Source organism: Gopherus flavomarginatus, chromosome 2, assembly GCF_025201925.1.
Source record: "Gopherus flavomarginatus isolate rGopFla2 chromosome 2, rGopFla2.mat.asm, whole genome shotgun sequence".
Classification (NCBI taxonomy): Eukaryota; Metazoa; Chordata; order Testudines; family Testudinidae; genus Gopherus; species Gopherus flavomarginatus.
The window spans coordinates 36,868,911-36,884,663 of NC_066618.1; the positions used below are offsets into that span (position 1 = coordinate 36,868,911).

The 15,753-nt window shown below is 40.8% G+C and overlaps 1 protein-coding gene across 12 annotated transcripts in view; it reads right to left on the minus strand.

The window, feature by feature from the left end:
• KIAA1217 (KIAA1217 ortholog) overlaps positions 1 to 15,753 on the minus strand; it is a 531,277-nt gene that overhangs the window by 161,423 nt on the left and 354,101 nt on the right. The window contains exon 1 of one of the 12 annotated variants that reach the window (XM_050938989.1): positions 425 to 443. The exons of the other annotated variants lie outside the window; for them this stretch is intronic. The gene's annotated coding sequence lies outside the window, so the exon portion shown is untranslated. Of the gene's footprint in view, positions 1 to 424; positions 444 to 15,753 lie in introns of those variants that run through there. 12 annotated transcript variants of the gene reach the window in all.

The window sequence follows — 15,753 nt, forward strand, 5'->3', positions numbered from 1 at the left end:
TTCAAAAACAAAAAAAAATGTTTAAATATATAATGCAATATATATAGAAATCAGCACATTTTAAGGTGGTTATTAAAGCACTGGGATCACATTCTTCCCTCAACAACATGCACTCAATTCCCACTGAGTTGAAGGAGTGGGGTGCATCTAACAAAGACAAGAGTGTGGACATTTATGCCTACCATGCCATTAGAGGCAAACTCAAAAATAAAAACAATGTCAAAGGATCCACATGCATCAGATTGCTGTACTCATTTTACTTGATATGAACCATACTTCACCCTGGAGGAATACAAAGGGAAAAGCATGCATGTCAAGATTTACTCAAGGACACTAACACTAGTGGTGAGGCAAACCACACAAAGTTAAAAGGTAACAGGCTCAATCCAAGGCAGAGTGCATAAAAAGAAAGTACAGTACTAACTCTCTGAGACGATTCAATTTTCATCAAGTACCTTTGAATGTCAAGTTCTGAATGAAGGGAGACCAACATACACTGCAAAGCCTGTGGATCAAAGAAAGAGACAGAGAGAAGGGGGAAAAAAAAAAGGAAAAAAAAAGATAAAATTGTTAAAAGCAAAAATAAATCAAAACAGAACAAAAAAAGAATGGCCTGTTCATAATGAAACTGTACTGCAGCCTACCAGCAAAGGAAAGGAAAGATGAGATATATACTGGAAAAATACATAGAACAAAAGGCAGCAAGTACACAGTAAGCAATATAGTCTTATCACTCGGTAACACAGTTACACTTCAGTATTCCAAGAAGAAGTTCTACAGCATTGAACTCAGAAGGTGCACTAGGAACTGGTGAGTTGTGAATGTTGACAATGATCTTACTATAACCCAAGTTTACATGAAGACGATGCCATCTTGTTAGCCTGTCGCTCTCCATAGCATCCAGCGTCATCAGAGGGGAGTGACAGGCTAACATGATGGCACACTCCTTCCTGATCACACTATGAAGAGCATTGCCTGATCTCGTGAATTTACTGCGAGTTTCACAATAGTTGGAGTTTTGCATAAAGCTCCAGCTCCCAGAGTCATAGGATTATGACTTTCATTTAAAAACCAGTTTCTAGTCTTCATAGTTATGAAGAAAATCTTGAAAATATGAGGCTTAAGACCCACAATACAAATTAAAAAAATCCCAAATGTAGTATTGTTAACATCTCATGATTTTAGGGGGCCTAACATTATTTTTGAACACTTGGAGTTGTACATGTAATGCTACATGTAATTTAAATGTAATTTAATCCTTTGTTTGTTTCTATGAAATGAAAAACATTTTACTGTATTTCTAAATCTTCTCCCCTTTCAGCCTGTGTCAAACTCCTATTACAATTGTTACAGTGCTTAATTTGTGCCAGGACTTGCCACGGCACCTCCAGGCTTCACAGTACATAGCCCTGGCACCCCTGGGCTTGCCACATCAGTTATGAATGTAAAAAAATGTTTGAGCCCCAGCACCTCTTTCATTACAAATTAAGCACCACAACTGTAAGGACTCTGCTATTGCCTATTCTATACTTTCTGCTATTAGTATGAGCCAAAGTGAGAAACTAAGCTAAATGGATAACTACTATCTACTACAAATATCTTACAGAGCAAGTGAGCACGTCATATAGTGCCAACACTATAATTAAAACAGTAATCCAAAGAATCTTTCAATTCTTGTACACAAAACCCATGACAGACATGACTGTATGATATTTGATTCCAGGGGTAAGCCTATTAGTATACAAGTATTCTATATTTCTTCAAGATTTAGTCAACTAGATAAGGGTTTTGGGGGGGGGGGGGGCTGGGGGGAAGGTTGTACCTCTTTTTAAAAGAAAACAATAGAACACTTCTTCCCGATGACAAATATACCATTTAGATTTGTTCAAGTAAAAAAAGATTTTTACGAACACAAGATTGTACAAACACAAGAACATACTAAATGCAACCTTGAAGCACCAACTGGATAAATTCCAATCCTGATCCCAGCACAAAGGCACAGACAACACAGTCAGTTGTGATGGTCTCTGCACTATTGAACTCATGTCAGTTTTTGCATTTCTTTCTGAAGTCACCCTCCCAAACACACACACTCCAAAAGGTTTTGCTTTATTTTTAATTGAGAAATCATTCAGATAGAAAAATCTATCGCATTACTTCACTTCTTTTACATCGAGTGCTAAATCCCACAAGGCCAAGTCGCTGGATTGTGTGCAGGGCTTTCCATGGGACGGAATCTCTCCCCCACTGCAGAGCTTCCCTGCAGTTTCTGTAGCCCTCATCATGCACAAGACCCTAATTGTGTAGAGTGCAATGATCCACATACCGGCAGATTCACCAGCTCTGCTCATACTTTGACCTCCAGCTCTTACCCAAGCTCCACTGAACAGGGTAGAGTTGAGCTCCATGCCCAATGGTTTCCTTAAATCCTGTCACCCCACAGAGTGAAACCAAACTGGTGCCACTGCCTCTGGAGCCTTCCACATCACAAAGGAAGGGGCCAGATTTAACTCTCAAGTGTGTCTCATTATTAAAGTTAGGAAGCCACTTGAATAGCATATCTTTTTAGGGGGGAAATTTCTCTGTTATTAAATTAGCCTTTTAAAAATAATTAAATTGTTATGTAAATTCTATTGCAGGCAGGCAGGTCAGAATACACAGTTAAAAGTGATCAATCAATTTCACAGACATCTAAAAAACCCTCTCTTCTTACTATGATGACATATTCTCTGTCCATCAGTATCACATGTTGTAGCATGCGCACCAAGGATTGGAGCTAGAAGTCTTTGAGTAAACATAATCTACAGGGAAAAACCCCCATACAAAATCACAAAATGGACAGTCATATAATACAGAAGTCTCCCTGTCATAAACAGATAGTCAAGCGTTAATAGAACAGAAGTACTTCATGTCTCTTTTGCCTGTAAAGGGTTAACAAGTTCAGTGAGCCTGGCTGTCACCTGACCAGAGGACCAAACAGGGGACAGGATACTTTCAAATCTTGAGGGAGGGAAGTTTTTGTGCGTGCTGTTAGTTTTTGGTTGTTGTTCTCTCTGGGTTCTGAGAGTGACCAGACGTGCAACCAGGTTTCTCTCCAATCTCTCTGATACAGTCTTTTATATGTCCAGAATAGTAAGTACTAGGTAGATAAAGCGAGTTAGGCTTATGTTTGTTTTCTTTATTTGCAAATGTGTATTTGGCTGGAAGGAGTTCAAATTTGTATTTTGCTGAAAGGATTTTAATTTGTACTTGTATACTTAGGCTGGGAGGGTATTCCCAGTGTCTATAGCTGAAAGACCCTGTAACATATTCCATCTTAAATTTACAAAGATAATTTTTACTGTTTTTTTCCTTTCTTTAATTAAAAGATTTTCTTGTTTAAGAACCTGATGTTTTTTTATTCTGGCGAGACCCCAGGGGACTGGGTCTGGATCCGCCAGGGAATTGGTGGGGAGAAAGGAGGGAAGGGGGAGAGAACGGTTAATTTTCTCTCTGTGTTAGGATTACTGTCTCTCTCAGGGTGAGTCTGGGAGGGGGAGAGAGAAGGAGGGGGGAAGATGAACTTTCCTCTCTGTTTTGAGATTCAAGGAGTTTGAATCACAGTGATCTTCCAGGGTAACCCAGGGAGGGGAAGTCTGGGAGAGGCAGCGGTGAGGGAAAGGGTTTACTTTCCTTGTGTTAAGATCCAGAGGGTCTGGGTCTTGGGGGTCTCCGGGCAAGGTTTTGGGGGGACTAGAGTGTACCAGGCACTGGAATTCCTGATTGGTGGCAGCACTACAAGTACTAAGCTGGTAATTGAGCTTAGAGGAATTCATGCCGGTACCCCATCTTTTGGACGCCAAGGTTCAGAGTGGGGAATTATACCATGACAGTCCCAATATAATAGACAAGTTAGTGCTATGAAGGCAAGTGAAGACTCCACAGTCTGTTGCAGAGAAGACTTCAGATCAGATCAGACTTCAGTATCAGGAGAATACTTGGACATGGTAATATGAAAAGAACATTACTAAAACTACTTTTAAATGCTGTGATTTGAAATCAGAGCCTCACTAGAGATAAGCCTAGAATGTATTTTGAAGAAATTCAGGTCTGAATCCAAACTTTGAGGCTTGGACCCATCTCTAATGTTAACTTAAATATTTCTTTGGTGTTTATATGCCTTCCACTTCCTAACTCATCACCATAGTATTCCAAGTACCTCAGAAATATTTCAAAAAATATAAAACAATACTAATCGGTTTCCTCCCTCCCAGCCTGTAGGAGAAACAGCTTGATGTTTATTTTATTTTTCATGTGTAGGTATGTGTGTGAATGTACACAGACCATACAGAGGGAAACCTAAATTGAAGAGATGAGCTTCACATTTTAGTTCTCAATGCAATGAGGACTGTAATCCTTCTTTTCTGCTACAGGAAGGAGTTTAATAATGTAGGGTCAGCATCTGTGAAAGTTCTCTCTTTCTCACACCTCCTCCACTGGTTGACCATTTCACTGACCCACACTGGAATGTAGCTGTCATGGGATGTTATGGCCATGGAGAGAGAAGCAGCCTTTCAGGTTGTTAGAGACAATCCCATGAACAATTTACACTATCAGAAGAGTGATCTTGAACCGGACTCTCTATTTAATGTAGAGCCAGTACAGCGAATAAAGCACTGGGATGATGTGCTCACAGCAACCTGTTGGCAAGCAGATGAGCTGCTGTAATTGCTACCAGACGGGTGCTTTTTCAGAGCCTGCAGCTTCATTCCTATATATAATGGGCCAGATCCTCAGTTGATGTACATCAGCCTGGCCCCATTGAATTCAATGGGAATACACTGATCTATAAGTAAGTGAGACTCTGGCCCAATGAGTTCAAAGAATTTGTATCTGACTACAAGGAGTAACACACACTCTATCGCCCTAGATTCTCAAAGGAGAGAAGCTTCTGTTGAAAAGTATTATATTTCTAGGAGCTGAGAAAGTAAATAACCCACAAATATATCAAATAAAGTGCTATGTCCTTCCAATGCTGGATTAGCATAGAAAGGGACAGCTGAACACATGCTATAAGCAGGGCCGGTGCTACCATTAAGGCAAACTAGGAGGTTGCCTAGGGCGCCAAGATTTGGGGGCGCCAAAAAGCAGTACCCCCAATTTTTTTTATAGCGTTCCTGGGCTGGGCTGCCAGCGGCGCACTGACATGGGCAGCTCAGACTCCCTCTCCCAGCACAGCGGCCACTCCATGCAATTATTGTCATTGCCGGCAGGGGAGCTGGCGGCTGGGCAGAGCTCCGCTTAGCACTTACGTGGCACAAGCCCGGCGATGGGCGCAACAGCAGGGTTTCGGCTCAGCCTCCACCACAGGTGAAAGTAAGGCGGTAAGGTCCGCTACAGTGTACCGGCAAGAGCCAGTACACCGTGCTGGACCACACCGGCTTCCGCGGCCGGGATTAAAAGGGCTCTGGGCTCCCTGCAGCAGCGGGGATCTCCGAGCCCTTTAAATCCCAGCTCCAGCCCCCGAGCCCTTTAAATCCCAGCTGGAACTGCGGTGGGGATTTAAAGGGCCCGGAGCGCCGCGGTGGCCGCTGCCCCGTGCCCTTTAATTTGCCCGTGAGCCCCAGGGACTCTCAGCTACCTCTGCAGCTCGGAGCCCCGGGTTGATTTAAATGTATTCATGTTTAATGTATGTGATTTATTTTGAGGTAGAGGAGGGCGCAAGGTGGAAGTTTTGCCTAGGGCGCAAAATATCCTTGCACTGGCCCTGGCTATAAAGAGGCAGTAGAAAAAGCTGCAGAAGGAAATCAGTTTCTGATGGGAAAATGTAAGGGAAGGAACAGAGAAAGGAGCAGTGAGAGATACTGAATATAGTCTGTAGAATCAAGTTTAGAAAAACCATGGCTGTAGACATATTGAAACACACTAACAGGCAAGTATGAGAAGTATTTACTATTATATGGAGAAAAACTGACTTCAGGAGCCAGTCTTTACTATGATGAGAAAGGTAATAGGAACAGAGGAAGCAGCTGTAAAACATGCTGTTTTTGAACTGTAAGCAGAAATGGAGACAGCAGTGGCCTTGGAAAAGGTGTAGAAAGCTGAGACCCAAAGGAGAAAAGCAAAGAGGCCAGGAATGTGCTGACTCTCATTAACTGGAGTCTCCAAAAACATCTAATGCATTCAATTGGCAAAGTAGTATCCAAATGATCAGCATGCAGTAACTTAGGGAGAAAAAAGTTAAATAACTTAGTGCTGAATGTATTAGTAATTATCCCAATGCCTGAGAAAAGAGACTGAATGAACTGTATGACTAGCTTGCAGGATCAGCTTGCTTAGTAGACCAAGAGAGTATTCACTAAACTAAGCAGGATCAGGCCTTTTGAGCACTAAGATTCTAGACCTCCAAAGAAAAATCCAAGTGCTTCAAATGCTGCTATTGGTGATTCAGTAGCAGGTATACTTCCCCCTGGGTTAGCCTGAAGCAATGTAGCAGAATGGTGTTAGGAATGAATTGTACAGTTAGAGGGTTTTTGGAGGAAAAGTTACACTGCTTTTCTTATTGTCTGTGGTCATTAAAATCTGGGTGGAGCTTTTCACTGGAGAGTGGGTGTTAACCTCAGTTCCCCAGATCACAGGATAACTGAGAAATCACACAGAATGTTAGGGTTTCCTGCATTTTCAATCCACCTCAAATTTAGGTCCTTGTTTTATGGTTTTGGTAAATTTCAGAAAGGAAGCAAGTCCTTACAAAGAGAACAAGTTGAATTTATACAGGTCACCTAGGAAAATTACAAGGCTGCTCAGATGTTTTACAAGAGATTTCTAAAGCCAGGTCTAGAATATACTACTATGTATTAAGCAAAGACATGTTAGCAAGAAGGCTGGGGTGCTATAAAGCAATAATGGAAACTGAATGTGCTTACAACCTCTTACCAACTATCCTTTTCATGATCATGCAGAATCATGTCAAAGTCAATACTGGAGGGAAACTGTAATGGGAAAGCAAAGAGCTGGATATGACTATGTAGATGATGATATATTACTGGGAGGGTCACTGACTCATATGTCCTCTTTAAGAGCTTAGAACTGAAGGAAGGAAATAGAGATCAAACATCTATTTCCCGAAAACAAGGATTTTGTTGGGAGTATGTGAACAAGCCAGGATGGGAAAAAGTAAGGATGGCAGTATAGCTGGGTTTGAGCCAGAGAAGCTGTTCTAGTAGTAATTTTAAAATAGCAGAAATTGTCAGACAAGGAAAACAAGATACTTGACACATATATCAGGGTGGAAAAGGTGAGCTCAGATGAATTGCAAGCGGTATGCAAGATAGCCATTTGGGCAACGTATGTGGAAACAGGGATGGGCAATGACAAATGGTTTGAAAGTAATCACAGAGACAATAAAAAGAATGAGGAGTACTTGTGGCACCTTAAAGACTAACAAATTTATTTGAGCATAAGCTTTTGTGGGCTAAAACCCACTTCATCGGATGCGTGCAGTGGAAAATACAGTAGGAAGATATATATATACACACAAACATGAAAAAATGGGTGTTGCCATACTAACTATGAGAGTAATCAATGAAGGTGGGCTATTAGCAGCAGGAGAAAAACACCTTTTGTAGTGATAATCAGGGATGGCCCATTTCCAACAGCTGACAAGAAGGTGTGAGTAATGGTAGGGGTGAAAATTAGCATGGGGAAATAGGTTTTACTTTGTGTAATGACCCATCCACTCCCAGTCTTTATTCAAGCCTAATTTAATGGTGTCCAGTTTGCAAATTAATTCCAATTCTGCAGTTTCTCGTTGGAGTCTGTTTTTGAAGGTTTTTTTGTTGGAGCATTGTGACTTTGAGGTCTGTAATTGATTAACCAGGGAGGTTGAAGTTTTCTCCAACTGGTTTTTGAATGTTATAATTGTTGATGTCTGATTTGTGTCCATTTATTCTTTTGCGTAGAGACTGTCCAGTTTGGCCAATGTACATGGCAGAGGGGCACTGCTGGCACATGATGGCATATATCACATTGGTTGATGTGCAGGTGAATGAACTCTGATAGTTTGGCTAATGTGATTAGATCCTATGATGGTGTTCCCTGAATAGATATGTGGACAGAGTTGGGAATGGGCTTTGTTGCAAGGATAGGTTCCTGGGTTAGTGTTTTGTTGTGTGGTGTGTGGTTGCTGGTGAGTATCTGCTTCAGGTTGGGGGGCTGTCTGTAAGCGAGGACTGGCCTGTCTTCCAAGATTTGTTAAAGTGGGGGATCGTCCTTCAGGATAGGTTGTAGATCCTTGATGATGGACTAGAGGGGTTTTATTTGGAGGCTGAAGGTGACAGCTAGTAGCGTACTGTTACTTTCTTTGTTGGGCCTGTCCTGTAGTAGGTGACTTCTGGGTACTCTTCTGGCTCTGTCAATCTGTTTCTTCATTTCAGCAGGTGGGTATTGTAGTTGTAAGAATGTTTGATAAAGATCTTGTAGGTGTTTGTCTCTGTCTGAGGGGTTGGAGCAAATGTGGTTGTATCTTAGAGCTTGGTTGTAGACAATGGATTGTGTGATGTGGTCTGGATGAAAGCTGGAGGCATGTAGGTAAGTATAATGGTCAATAGGTTTCGGGTATAGGGCGGTGTTTACGTGACCGTTGCTTATTAGCACTGTAGTGTCCAGGAAGTGGATCTCTTGTGTGGACTGGTCCAGGCTGAGGTTGATGGTGGGATGGAAATTGCTGAAATCATGATGGAATTCCTCGAGGGCTTCTTTTCCACTGTCATAACCTATTCCCAGATTTGGACCTTAGCGTCCAAAATATGGGGGTTAGCATGAAAACCTCCAAGCTTAGTTACCAGCTTGGACCTGGTAAAGCTGCCACCACCCAAAAAATTAGAGTGTTTTGGGGCACTCTGGTCCCCCCAAAAACCTTCCCTGGGGACCCCAAGACCCAAATTCCTTGAGTCTCACAACAAAGGGGAATAAACCATTTCCCTTCCCTTCTCCCTTCCAGGTGTTCCCTCCCTGGGTTCCTGGAGAGATACACAGAAGCAAGCTCCGTGAATCTAAACAGAGGGACGCCACTCTCCCTGTTTCCAGTCCTGGAAACACAAGTACTTCCCTCTTCACCCAGAGGGAATGCAAAGTCAGGCTAGTAAATCTAACACACACAGATTTCCCCCTGACTTCTTCCTCCCACCAATTCCCTGGTGAGCTACAGACTCAATTCCCTGGAGTTCCCCACCAAAGAAAAACTCCAACAGGTCTTAAAAAGAAAGCTTTATGTAAAAAGAAAGAAAAATACATAAAAATGGTCTCTCTGTATTAAGGTGACAAATACAGGGTCAATTGCTTAAGAGAAATATGAATAAACAGCCTTATCCACAAAGAATACAATTTAACACATTCCAGCAACTACACACATGTAAATACAAAAAACAAACCTATCTTTGTACTTACAACTTGGAAACAGAAGATTAGAAAACAGGAGACAGAAATCCTCTCATAGCCGAGAGAGAGTACAGGCAGAAGACAAAAACAAAGAACTCAGACACAAACTTCCCTCCACCCAGATTTGAAAAAAGTCTTGTTTCCTGATTGGTCCTCTGGTCAGGTGTTTCAGGTTACTCCTTTCCAGGTAAAAGGACATTAACCCTTAACTATCTGTTTATGACATCCACGGGTACAGATGATGAACATGTTATCAATGCAGCACAAGTAGAGTAGGGGCATTAGGGGATGAGAGCTGAGGAAGTGTTGCTCTAAGTCAGCCATAAAACTGTTGGTATACTGTGGGGCCATGCGGGTTCTGTCCCACCACCAATCTCAGCCTGCACCAGTCCACACAAGAGATCCACTTCCTGGACACTATAGTGCTAATAAGCAATGGTCACAAACATCATTCTACATTGGAAACCTACTGACCATTGTACTTACCTAACATGCCTCCAGCTTTCATCCAGACCACATCACACAATCCATTGTCTACAGCCAAGCTCTAAGATACAACTGCATTTGTTCCAACCCCTCAGACAGAGACAAACACCCACAAGATCTCTATCAAGCATTCTTACAACTGCAATACCCACCTGCTGAAGTGTAGAAACAGATTGACAGAGCCAGAAGGTATACTCTGAGGCCCTGTGGGTACTGATACAAACTAACATGGCTACCACACAGAGACAATAAAGTCAGCCAAATGTACATCAAGAATGTAGACAGAGGGAAGAGAACAAAACAAGAATACTACATGAAACATTCAGATTCACAATTTGACACTCCAGGCTCTAACCAGCATATTCTACCTTTACAGCCTCATACAAAATGCATATGTTCTTTGGCTGTTGGCTTGTTAAAAAATTACAGATGAGAACTATATATATGCTACCTTAGCAGAAACAACTTTTACCTAATTATCAAACAAAAAACAACACGAAAGAGTTAAATTGTCCTCTGCTCTCTCAATATATGTAAACATAATTTCTATTGTCAATAATTCTTTATTATAAAGAAAGTAACTAGAAAAAGCTAAATCTTAAAGTGTCTCTCAATGGAATTCAGTGAATGCCCCCTAATATTATACATATATAGGTGGTATTAGGGGCCATTAGCTCTGTGTGTGTTTGTGTGTGTGTGTGTGTGTGTGTGCGCGCGCGCGCGCATGTGTAATTTATTTAAAAATTAGATTTTAAAAGAAATGTTAAACCAGCTGTCCTCAAACTTTTTACCTTGTGCCCCCTCTTACCTCCATGTCCCCCCCAGTTGGGGCCGGGAGTGGAGCCATAGCTGCAGGGTGGGGTGGGGGGCCCACAGACAGGAGTAAGGTGGCCGAGGCTGGGGCTGGAGCCTTGGCCAGGGGCCGAGGCAGGCAGCCAGCACACCAAACACAGACTCCTGGGGGCGGAGCCAGCAGCCAGGGCCACAGGCGCGGGGAAGGCAGTTGGGGCCAGCAGTCAGGGCCAGGAGCAGAGCTAGGTGGCGCTCCTTCCCCGCCTGGCCTGGGCCCCAGCCATGCCCCCTACAACATTCCTCTATGCCCCACTAGGAGGGCGTGCCAACAGTTTGGGGACCTCCATGTTAAACAGTCTGGAAATGAAAAGTGAAAGGATCCAGCATGTTCCCCAGGACCACATATTCCTTCATCTTTCACTGTCACTACATCCACTTGTTTTGTCTGCAATAGAAATAAGCTAATGGATATATACTAGTGATTACATATCTAGGGTGAGGGAAGAGAGTTTCCTGTTCCCTTAGGTATGCTCCCCAGCCTTCTCTTTTTGATCCTTCAAAGTGTTGAGTGCTCTGGCCTGATCCTGCCAAGTACTTAAGTACATGTATATCTTTAAGAAATCACTGGGACTACTAACATACTTGAAGTTAGGCACATGCTTAATTACTTGGCTGCAGCGAGGTCAGAACACTCAGCACCTTATAGAACTTAGCCCTATATCCCTGCTCTATTGAGTCCTAGCCCAGCCCCTTCCCTGCCCACCTTTTTATAACCATAAAAGATGACTGAGAAGTTCAAAGAAGCGAGAAGTGTAATTGGGTATAGGTCCTCAAGACTAATGTAAATCCAGTTCAAGGAGCTCTTTTGTGCAGGAAAATTCTGCACACAAGAAAGGTTGCAAATCATAGACATATAATATGGCATGGAAATTTTTGAAAAAACACTGGCTAAAAATGTCAAACATGGATGCATAAAGTGAGTCATGTAAATCCACATTTAGTCACCTAATTAAACAGCCTGATTTTAAGAGGGACCAAACACCATTGCTCTCATTCATTTTAATAAGAGTTGTTGGATACATGGCAACTGAAAAATCAGGTTCTTTTATTTATAAATTGACTTATATAAAATGTTCAGCCAAACGTGGATTTATGGCCCTAACATTAGCAAGTTTGAAAATGTTAGCAATTCTCTTTGGATAAGGTTCTGTCCTGATTTCCTGTATTTCTCTTCCACTTCTGTTTCAGTAGCTGGGACACTTGCACAAACATAGGTTCTTTGTTTTTAAGAGTCCATCTGTTCCTGTTGTTGATTCCCTACCTGAAGTTATTATCCTATCTAACATCACAATTTATTGCTGAGAAAACCATTGCCATTCCCCATAAGAAGATTATGATTTATGAGAAGAAAGAAGCATGCAGAGATAAGCTGTAAAGAAACAAAGATCATGACTGAAAATGTCCCCAGTAGTATAAAAATACAGGGAAGAGGAATAAAACAAATCATCTTTCTCTCTCTCTCTATCCACACCCGGCCCCCGCGCGCACACACGTTTTCAATATACAGTTCATCCCTTTCATTTTCCTCTGGTGTTTCCCTCTCAACATTACATAGACAATTGGCTGACCTGATTATTCACATGACAATCAGTGGTATATGGTACATTACAGAGTACACACTGACAGTTTATGGCCTAATGTGAACACCAGCTTCTGAAACATTGAACACATGCCTTGTCATTTTCCATTGGTTATATCTAATTGTGATTGATTTTCCATGAGTTCTTTCTCCTTACACTTCTTTTTACCTGCACTATTAATTAAATGGCCATTATTTTATTTTCTGTGATCAGCTCATTCAGATAAATCTGATAAAAGCTATTCAAAGTGATGGAAATAAATAGCCCACCCAACCCCATTGGTTTGAGAGCCCAAATTGCAACCAAAGCCACGTCTACATTTAGCGTGCTAACTGGAGCCCTATCATAGCAAGTCTGTCTACACAGGCTGGGATGCTCACTACCAGCTGCGGTGTAGACATACCTTGAGGGCCTTCAACTCCTGTTAAAGACAACACCAGAGCTAATTAATGCCAAACAACATGGAATTATGAAAAACAGACCATGTTAAATTCAGTTGACATAATTTTTTATATGATTATAATTTTGGTAACTAAAGGTAATAGCGCTGATGTAACATACTTAGACCCGGATAAAGAATCTGAATTGGCACCACACAACATTTTGATTAAGAAACTGGGACAATACAAAACCAACTTGACATACACTAACTGGATTAAAAACTGGCTAACTGATAGGTCTCAAAACGTAATTGCAATCCAGGAATCAACATTGAGCATCTGTGTTTCTAATGGGGTCCTGCAGGGATCAGTTCTTGGCCCTATGCTGACTAACATTTTTATCAATAACCTGAAAGATAACACATAATTCATTACCGATAAATTTAACAGATGGCACGAAGATTAGTGGAGTGGTAAATAATGAAGAGAACAGGTCACTGATACAGAGCAATCCGAATCACTCAGTAAATTGGGCACAAGAAAACAATACGAGTTTCAATATGGCCAAATGCAATGTTTTAGAAAAAAGATTGTATGGCATTCTCACAGAATGGGGGAGCCTATCTTGGGAGGCACTGACTCTGAAAAAGACTTGGGGTTCCCGGTGAATTATCAGGTGAACATGAGGTCCAAGTGCAACAACGTGGCCAAAAAGGTTAAGGTGATCTTTGGCTGTATAAACAGGGGAATATTGAGTAGGAGTAGGGAGATTATACTATCTGTATTTGGAGCAACTGCTACTGGAATATTGTGTCTAGTTCTGGTATCCACAATTGAAGAAGGATATTGAAAATTTGGCGAGGTTCAGAGAAGATCCACAAGAATGATCAAAGGACTGGAAAACATGCTTGACAGTGAGAGACTCAAGGAGCTCAGTATACCAAGAGAAGATTAAGTCTATAAGAACCTACACAGGGAACAGAAATTTGATAAATTTGATCAAGAGCTCTTCAATTTAGCAGACAAAAGTATAACAAGAGCCAATGGCTTGAAGTTGAAGATAGACAAATTCAGAATCAATATGGCCTAAATAGTTAACAGTGAGAGTAATAAACCATTGGAAAAACTTAGAGGGTTCAGTTAAATTCTTCATCACTGGAAATCTTAAAATCAAAGATGGATGATTTTGTAAAAGATATATTTTAGTTAAAACAGGAATTAAATCAAGGATGTCCTATGGCTTGTGTTAGGCAGGAGGTCATACCAGATGATCACAATGGTCCCTTCTGACTTTATAATCTATACATTTTAATTTAGACTATATCACCAAGGAAAACAAAGCACACCTACAAAATAGCTCCTTTTAAAACAATCAGATATTTACTGGTAAGGACCATTCTTCCTTATGTTTTCTTTTCAAGAAGCAGTTCTGTTGCCTCTGGCATTCCAATTGCTACAGTGAATTATTAATTATTATTAATTTCAATGTCATTTCAAAATGTATTGTTGTTTCAAATGTTATATATCAGCATATATGAGTATTGCAAAATGGTGCATCACATACTATGCACTATCAAGATACATAACAAAAAACATTTTTTGGAATACGATTAGCTAATAAATAAATAAGCAAACAAATAATAGTAATGAAATCACATTCTAGCTACTTCAATAGAAATGTCAGTTCAAATGTACTCCAACCAGAAACACCACAAGGATGCTATTGGCTTCATAAGACATATAAAGCAGGGATACAGAGCTAGACTTGAAATTCAGGAGCTGATGTCATAATTGTTCAGCAGCCAAGTCAGGACTATAAAACCAAAAAGAATCCGCAGCATATAAGCAGTTTTCAACTTATAAGGCTTCCAGCACCTTCACCAATGGATAATAACTTGCTATACACTTCCCCTATGCACATTTTAGGTACAAAGGAATGTAAGTGTAACTATGAGATATGTCTTTTAAAAAAATATTTCGTTTCTGCTCCTGCTTCTATTTTTTCCCTTCAGAATTGAAGATGTTTCTTGCATGGAGACCATCTGTTTTTTAACAACTTTGATTATAACAAGTCTCATCCTTCCACACTTTCAGTGATGGCACCACTTCATAGCTAACAAAGTTTACATGAACTAGTAGTCTACCAAACAAACCAGCTTTCAGCAGTGTCAGTCAGTGTGAAGTAGACTGGTATGTGGTTTTCTGATGATAGAATAATAGAAAATGCAGTAAAAAGATTACATATGCCTCAATATCCCTTTCATTCTCTCTCAGCTGATGTACTGCTGTTTTAGCATATTAACCATAGGTGGCCTTAGAAATACTGAAAATATACAAACATAAAGGATAAAAAAAATCCCTACAGTGACATGAATATTTTATACACACCATCAGATGAACACACATTAGCCTCTTCTGTGCATGACAGGAAGAAATCCTGGTCCACTGACGTCAATGAGAGTTTTGCCTTTCACTTCAATGGTGCCAGGATTTCATCCACACAGTCTGATTTTCCATTATTGATATTCCTTAAAGTGGGAATTTGAAAAGCTGAGTGAAAAAATTGTATTCTGACATATTGTTTCCCACAGGGAAGTTCCTCACAGTAATTTATTTCCCAATAGCTGTTTTTCTATTGAAATTAGTTGTAATACCTAATCACTTTTAAGAGAGAACACACTAATAGTTCTATTGGCCACCTATTTAGGTGCCTAAATATAAACTGCGGTGTCTAACTTTTATGAAAAGGCCACAGCCCTTGCAAATATAATAGTGATATTTTTCCAGGAGTTTTTACTAAATTAGGTAAGAAAGACATTTTGGAAACTTGAAGGAAAGACTACTTCTCATCTTCTGGCACTGGGGCGGAAATTACACCAATTACTTTTGCCCCAATTTTTCAAAATTAATCCACTTAATTTTACGGGCTAGAATGCAGGGAGTTACAGCAAAATGTACCTCCCCCATTTCCCAAACAGACAGATCTCCACCCCTCTGCTCTAATTGTGAGCAATGAGAATTCTGTACTTGAAATTTAC